Raw genomic sequence first — 7,685 nt, 5'->3', positions numbered from 1 at the left:
TTCCTAAAACATTTAGCAATGTGAAGTTTGGAGGTAATTTTCTGATTTTCTGTTCAAGTTTTCATTACATTTTTAAAGTCTCTGTCCCCATCAGCAGCCATATAGGCCAGTACAACAAAATTTAGTATTTATAGAGACACACAACTTTGTCATTACATTATCTGTAAAGCATAGTTTCCTAGCCTATGAATAGACATGCAAGGTCACCCTGACATAAAGCGGCTAAATGGCTAAAATATTTCATTTTAGTGGCTCATTTAGGACATACTGCTTCACGTGATTTTTCATACTTTGAAACAAGAATTGAATAAAGTGATAAAGTTCCCCCTTAGAGTTGCTCCATTGTTTCTCACATCTTAACTTACTCTCCCATCCCCACGTCTTGTCACAATGAGTCACTCATTGTGTCACCAGGGGGTGGTATAATCTCAAATATCACTCAGTGAGCTCTCCGAGTCAGCTTGACTGACACATGCAGGTTCATGAAACACCAGCCAAGTGAACCCTTAATGGAAATGCCTGTCTTGGATTATGAAGAGCCTATGGGAAAACGGAATGGCCATTATATGTGTAAACTTAACCTCTGTCGGTAGAGTCCCAAAAGATAAGCTAACTATAGGATCACTGAGGTATGTGGGAATCATACAGAGCAGTCAGGCTGCTGCTGCCTGCTTGATACACAAGTGCGCAGACTGTTTTACTACAGTATTGCCCCTATAACACTGATACCGACTCTGATAGTGACACTTAAGCTATATGCTTAAGTGCTCCATGGCAATCATACTATACCAACTGTTGGTGGTGAATGTGATTTTGTTTGATAAATTACATTTAACAAAACCAAGAACTTACAGCCATGCTGCAAGGTATGTGAGGCTGGGCTTAGGAACAGTAGTGCTTTGTGCCAAATGCCAGACGTGGGACCAACTAAGTCATTGCTTTGCAAGTCACAGGTAAGTCTCAAGTCTTTGCACTCAAGTCCCAAATCCTAAATTTTTAGTTTTGAGTTCTTAATGTGCCCTTCACCAAATGTAATGCCGTTTTAGCAACAGAGTACAATATATTAGACTAACATAAATCATGAATGCTTTTTAAAATTTGTGTTTTCTTGTCAAAACAAGTGGGTTGGAAATTGTCGCATTTCCTTGTGAAATTTCTGACCCAAATATTTTGCATACTGCAATTAATTTTTTCTTGACCATCACATAGTTTTTGTACATGAATTAAATTATCTTCGGTATCATTTTTGCTAACTGGCGCTCAGTAATGTAACGTTAATTCCACATGGGTCTTTGCTGCAACTTGACTGAATGCCGTCGAATTGTTCAAACAAAGTGGATCTAGAGAATTCAGTGTTAATTTGCTGGGAATAAATAGCGTCAAAGTTAGTTCATTCAGGAAATGAATTGATTTAGGGATCATTTTTTTAATAACATACTTTTAAATCTTTGGGACTGGAGGAAGGTCAGCTGGCTCAAGTTTAAGTGAAGTCACGGGTCATTGGTGTTTAAGTCCAAGTTGAGTTGCAAGTCTCTTTCTTATCTTGTCAAGTTGAGACTAAAGTCATCAAACATGTCACTGAGTCTTACTGGAGTCCAAGTCATGTGACTCAATTCCACACTTTTGCTAAATGCTAACACTAACATGGGTAACATGCTGCAAAGAGAAAACAAACTGAATAAAGAAGCAGAGTTTCCAGGAGGTGCCACTATTTTAGCTACAGAGAGGATTTAGAAATGTCTGTTTTCAGTACTTGGCCCTGTAACAAAGGAGTCAGAGAATCATTCCAGCCGTTTAGGATTAAACATCTACATAGTTTTGTGTAACTCACAGGAGACAGATTCAGAGTAAGTAATTTGACATTTTGGGAAAAACGCTTACCATAAAAAAAAGAAGTGGTTTTGTAGGGAATTATGTGTGGGACAGTTTTTTGGCCAGGAGCAGTAACGTCCTCCCAACATCACAGTAATCTGCCAGACAACCTGCAGAGAGGAAATCACTGCACCTACAGGCCCAGACACCACCAAACTGACTTCAGAGAATTAGCAGGGTTGAAACCCCCCTGCCGCATCACCTCAGGTCACTGTGTCACAGCCAAAAAGTTGCACATGAACACACCAAACCAATGGCCAACAAGCACTTATGTTTTGTGCCTGTGTGAGCAACCATACCCCTCCATACCAGCAGATGGCTGTAGTCATCGTTAACAAAGGCAAACTGGTAGAACGTCTTAATGCTAGTTAGGCAATTAGCACATTACCAACACAATTCAGCGTTGAAAGAACAAGGCATATTTGCTGTGTGCCAGTGAAAAATACACAAAAAAACACAAACCAGGAAATGTTTCTGCTCAAGAGCTCAGTGGCTAAAGAAAAATAATCTTACCTCATATAAAAAAGTTTGTTGGGACTTAACTCCATCTTGACTTTAGCTCTTTGTTTGCATTTCTCATTTCTGTTTCTCTTTTTGTGCGCTAAGCTGAACTGCCAATTAAAGTGATTTCGTTTACTGACGGACTCCACTTTTGCCGACACCAATTCAACATGCTGAACCAGTGATAAAAAAGCATGCTAGCACCGACAAGGGCCAACAGTGCAGGAAATATAGCACCAAGGAGGGTGGCAGACACTCACCAGTGACCCAACTTTGACCGACTTCTAGTTGTCGGCTTGGTGTGTCAGGGCTTTGAACAAGAGATAGTCCTCCACATGACCCCGAAACAAAACCACACTTTGTTAAGTCACATGTGTACTCCCCATGATGTATAAACTGACCTTTACGTGCAAAATTGATCAAGTTCCTCTTTAAAGCCCGTGGATAACAGGAGATCCTGTAGTGGGAGCAAAATTTACAACACAGTCAAGAGTCACCGCAGGGTCAGAGGACACAAATATGTTGAAATAAAATTAAGGAACAACCCAGCAAAATGACATCACTTGTTAGTCACAAACAGCTTGCACAGCTGTTTGCCATTGAGTCTCTCCTGGCTTGTTAAGAGAGAAGGAAGTAAGTATCTGTGGGAAGATGAGGATACATGAGCCTCAGCGATAGAGGAATGGCGGGCCTTTCCAAGCTCTCAGCACATCTGTGTGTCTATTTTAACGTGGCGTATGTTTTCACTTAAGTTCTGTGTTGTCATTCAAGTGTCCTTGTTGTTACACACTTGACTCTTGGTTGTGTTGAGAACAACACATCCGCTGTAAAAGTGGAAACAAGATGTTGCGTTTGAGACAGATTTCTTTCTATAGCCTCTTTCATCTGAGATTGTATACAGCTATTGTGGTGCCGATGACTTGCGCTCTTTGTTCTTTCTTTGTATAGGTCAGAGTGGGAAGGCCAAGAATTAACTTGGTTACTTAAGGAGAGTAGGAAGGCCGCTCCCCACAGGGCTTTTTCACTGTATACAAGAAAAGCAAAGGTTCCTGGGAGATGGTGTAAAAGGGACAATAGCAGTGCAGACTAACCTCATGCCAAAATTAACTTTTAAGAGGCCAAGGAGATAAGAAAGATAGAAAAACAGTTAAAGGTCCAGTGTGTAGGATTTAAGGGGATATATTGGCAGAAATGGAATACAATATTCATAACAATGTTTTCATCAGTGTATCATTGCCTGAAAATAAGAATTATTGTGTTTTCGCTACGTTAGAATGAGCTGTTTATATCTATACACGGAGCGGGTCCTCTTCCACCAAGTCTGCTATGTTTTTCTACTGTAGCTCAGAATGGACAAATCAAACACTGGCTTTAGACAGGACCATTCATGTTTTCACATTGAACGCCAAAGTTCTCCTTCACTCTTGGCACATGGGAGATTTCAGTTCTGCAGCCTCACCACTAGATGCCACTAAATTCCACACACCAGACTTTTAAAGGCTCTGTATGTAAGAATGTGGCCAAAACGGTTACTGCACTCAAATTCAAAATACTGCCGCGAGTCGTGTCCGCCCCCCTCCCCTACAGATTCGAGGTTGCTGGACAGCGGCACGCTGGAGACTGATTTGTTTGCCCACGGGCGGCTGCCGTGACAGGGCTGCGTCGCCACATCCTTGATCTTCGGTTTTCCAGCAGACCGTTCGAGCAAGTCCGGCTTCTCTGCTGCTAACGCTGCTGCCGGGATACAGCTGAGGAGGAGCCGGCTGCTAATGCTATGTACCGGGACACTGCTAATGCTGCTTGCCGTGCTGCTGTAGCTCAGTCCTAACTGTAACTGATGCTGAGACTCTACTGACTGCGTGACTGGTAGACGGCGGTGGGTGGCGCAACAGGCCAAAACACAAATTTAAAACATAAACATGATTTGCAGACTGCAAAAAAAATTTTTAGATGCAAATATTCTGGCTGTACTATTGTTGTCGGTGAGATCAGTATGTTATATGAACATTATTCCTTAGTCTCTGTGACATATTAGGAGGATTTTACGACTATTTGCTTTAGATTTCTTACATATAGCTCCTTTAATAGAAAAGCTACAGGCAATCCTGAGACTACAACATTTGCACTCCAGCAGTATGTGAATACGTTTATATTCAAAACTCATGATAAGCCTTTAATAAAACCTGAGCTGAGTGAAGCACCTTCTATATAAGCTTAATATTTCTTCTTACCATTTTTCGGAATTATTTTATTTTGTAGCATTTCAAAGAAACTTATTTTACATGTATGTATGGTGTAATCCAAACTCTGTGGTCCAAAATAATTCTGCAATATCTGTTGCACGTGGATAGTTATGATGTTGAGTCATGGTGTTCCTGTTTTGTGATCCAAGTTCACTAACTCCTATTTGCCAGTGGCTGGGCTTGCTATTGTAGTAGCCATGTTCCCATGCCAGAGGGTACAACCCTTCCTTAAACAAAATAAACTCCATGATATGTCATTGTGTCAGAGGTGGGCGTCGTTGCTGTCTCCTTTCCTGGCCACAGATTTATAGGGGACTGAAATGTTTACTGTGTTCCACACCGTCCCTCAGTGATCATCAGTAGTCAGTCTTCCTGACAGTTGAGGCTCTGGAGACCTGAGTTAGACTGAAGACCCTGTAGGTTGCACTGGGGTCTGCAGAGCTGGAGGGGATCTGGCAGTTAAGTGGAGAGGTGGGGAAAGTAGAGAGCGTGTTGAAACATCAAGTAAACAGGGATGTACTGTATAAATAGTGTGCATGGAGCAGGTGCTAATTTATACTTGGGTTATTTTCAGTTCAAACAATCAGCTATTTATCCATCACTTTTAAAGTGAATTCATTGATGTCTCATTGTGAACATTTTGACATGAATGTGGCAGAGTTAAAGACAATTAAAGATCTCTTGTTCTGCAATACTACCAATGACACAACAACCGGCGACAAGTATTATGTTATTATACACATATGATTATTGTCACATATGTATACTATCAGATATTAATATATACTTTCAACATATTGTACCACAATAGCCAGAATTATAACTATAATATTATTACTTTCATTAATGTTGTTGTAAGCTACTGTCATTACCGTCTGTCCTGCATCTCTCTCTGTCTCTGTCTCTGTCTCTGTCTCTCTTTTTGTCTCATTGTGTCATACTGATTACTGTTAATTTATCATGTTGATCTGTTCTGTACGACATCTATTGCACATCTGTCCGTCCTAGAAGAGGGATCCCTCCTCAGTTGCTCTTCCCGAGGTTTCTACCGTTTTTTTCCCCTGTTAAAGGGAGTTTTTCCTTATCTGCTGCGAGGGTCCTACGGACAGAGGGATGTCATATGCTGTAAAGCCCTGTGAGGCAAACTGTGATTTGTGATATTGGGCTTTATAAATAAAATTGATTGACTGATTGAAGTGATTTTCAATCGAAACCAATGACACGAAGCTATAAACTGATGCCTAACACTTGTTGTTGCATGACAAGTGTGATGTGCTACAAATCAAAGGTCAGCTGGACTCAACTTTATTTCACTTCTCCAATAAAATGGTGGAGCATGAACGATCATATGTTACTGTTTTACCATTTCCCCATTATGACATAAACTAGGCTACGTCAACAAGCTCTTGAGCACCACTGCAATGGCGACTCATCAACACTGTAGCTTATCATTTCTAGTGCGAACAGACCATTAGACTTGATAGTGCCAGGCAGATAGTGTACAGTTGGCTTGTATAAGCTCCTGTGCTAATGCTAGCTACTGATTTTTGCCTGTGAAGAGAACCAAAAAAATTAGCTAAAAGTGTCTTTGAGCAACATGGAGCTGTAAAATGGAGTGTTGATTCTTAGTGGTATCAGTAATACTAACAACCCTTTCACATAACCAACAATTATACTAGTTTAGTATGATTATACTACTAAAAACGTTTACAACCTTCAATATTCCTCTAATCTGATCAGTCTTGTCAGTTCACAGCAGTATTATGAGGACTATCTTTACAAATGAATTGAGTAAAATAGTAATTGTACTTGTTAAACTACATTTATTTGCAGAATTTTGCAACACAAAAACTTTAACAATTGTCTGCAGCCATATTATGTGGGGGTGTAAGATAGACTGCGTATCACCACTTACTCCCATTGTACAAAAATGAGGCCAAAACATCCCAGATACAGCCACTGCCATATCGCAGAGGTGATGTCATTCGGAGTCAGAGTCTGGTTAATCGCGTTTATAGTACAAAAACGTACTTATAACAAAACGTATTCGAAAAACAAACACTTGAACATACATAAGCATGATAAGAACTACCTAAAATAACAAAAGCAGTCTTAATTAAAGATTTATTTGACGTACTTTGAATTGGGTTTGAGTTTGGCCCATGTCCTATCTGCTAACATGGGGGGTGGGGTTAATGAGAGACGATCGAGAGGTTAGGCTTCACTTTTGGGCACCTGTCATGTTCATCTTTATTAGGCCTATATAGTCTATGGGTTCTACTTAGGCTCAGTAGTGTTTTAAGCTAAATGCTAACATCAGCATGCTAACACCATGACATCATAATGTCAAAGCTAATGTAATGGTGTTCAGCAGGCACTTAAATATTTACCATTGGATGCGATATTCAATGCCCATATTTGGTCATTAACAAAACACATTAAAATCATTACCTGACAATAGTGTTAGACGAAAAGTCAAGGAATCACCAAAGTTATCCCAGTTCATCCTAAGGGGGGCGTGAATGTCTAACCAAATTTGATGACAGTCTATCCAGTAGTTTTTGAGACATTTCACTTTAACCCACAAAAGTGAACCTCATGGTAAAGAAAAATCAGGGGATCATATCAAGGTGTTGGGAAACACTGTTTGGGAACCATGAATGTTTGTACAAAATTTTGTTGCAATTCATGGAGTAGATTTTGAGGTATTTCACTGGATAAGTAAAAACTTACACTGACATGCTGGTGGCGCTTTATAATATTAAAGGCCTGAACATACTCGGGCGGAACGTATGAGGAACGGACTCCACGAGGAATGTCCGCAGTCATTTGGGCTTTCATAGTCGAGCGCACTTCCGCGTTGTAGTTTCCTGTAACAATGTCCGCGAAAAATCCCCGCGATCTGAAAAATACATGACGAGCAGTCACTGGTGCATGGAACGGAGTCTGCGCTGTCGTAAAATTGTAAACTCGGTTTATGACCGTGCGGTCGTAAACTGAGTATGTTCGGGCCTTTAGTCAGGGGGGCAACAAAGTTATCAGGAGTCATCCTCTGGATACCATGAATAT

Source organism: Epinephelus fuscoguttatus, linkage group LG15 (genome assembly GCF_011397635.1).
Source record: "Epinephelus fuscoguttatus linkage group LG15, E.fuscoguttatus.final_Chr_v1".
Classification (NCBI taxonomy): domain Eukaryota; kingdom Metazoa; phylum Chordata; class Actinopteri; order Perciformes; family Serranidae; genus Epinephelus; species Epinephelus fuscoguttatus.
Note: the sequence above shows the minus strand (reverse complement) of the source record.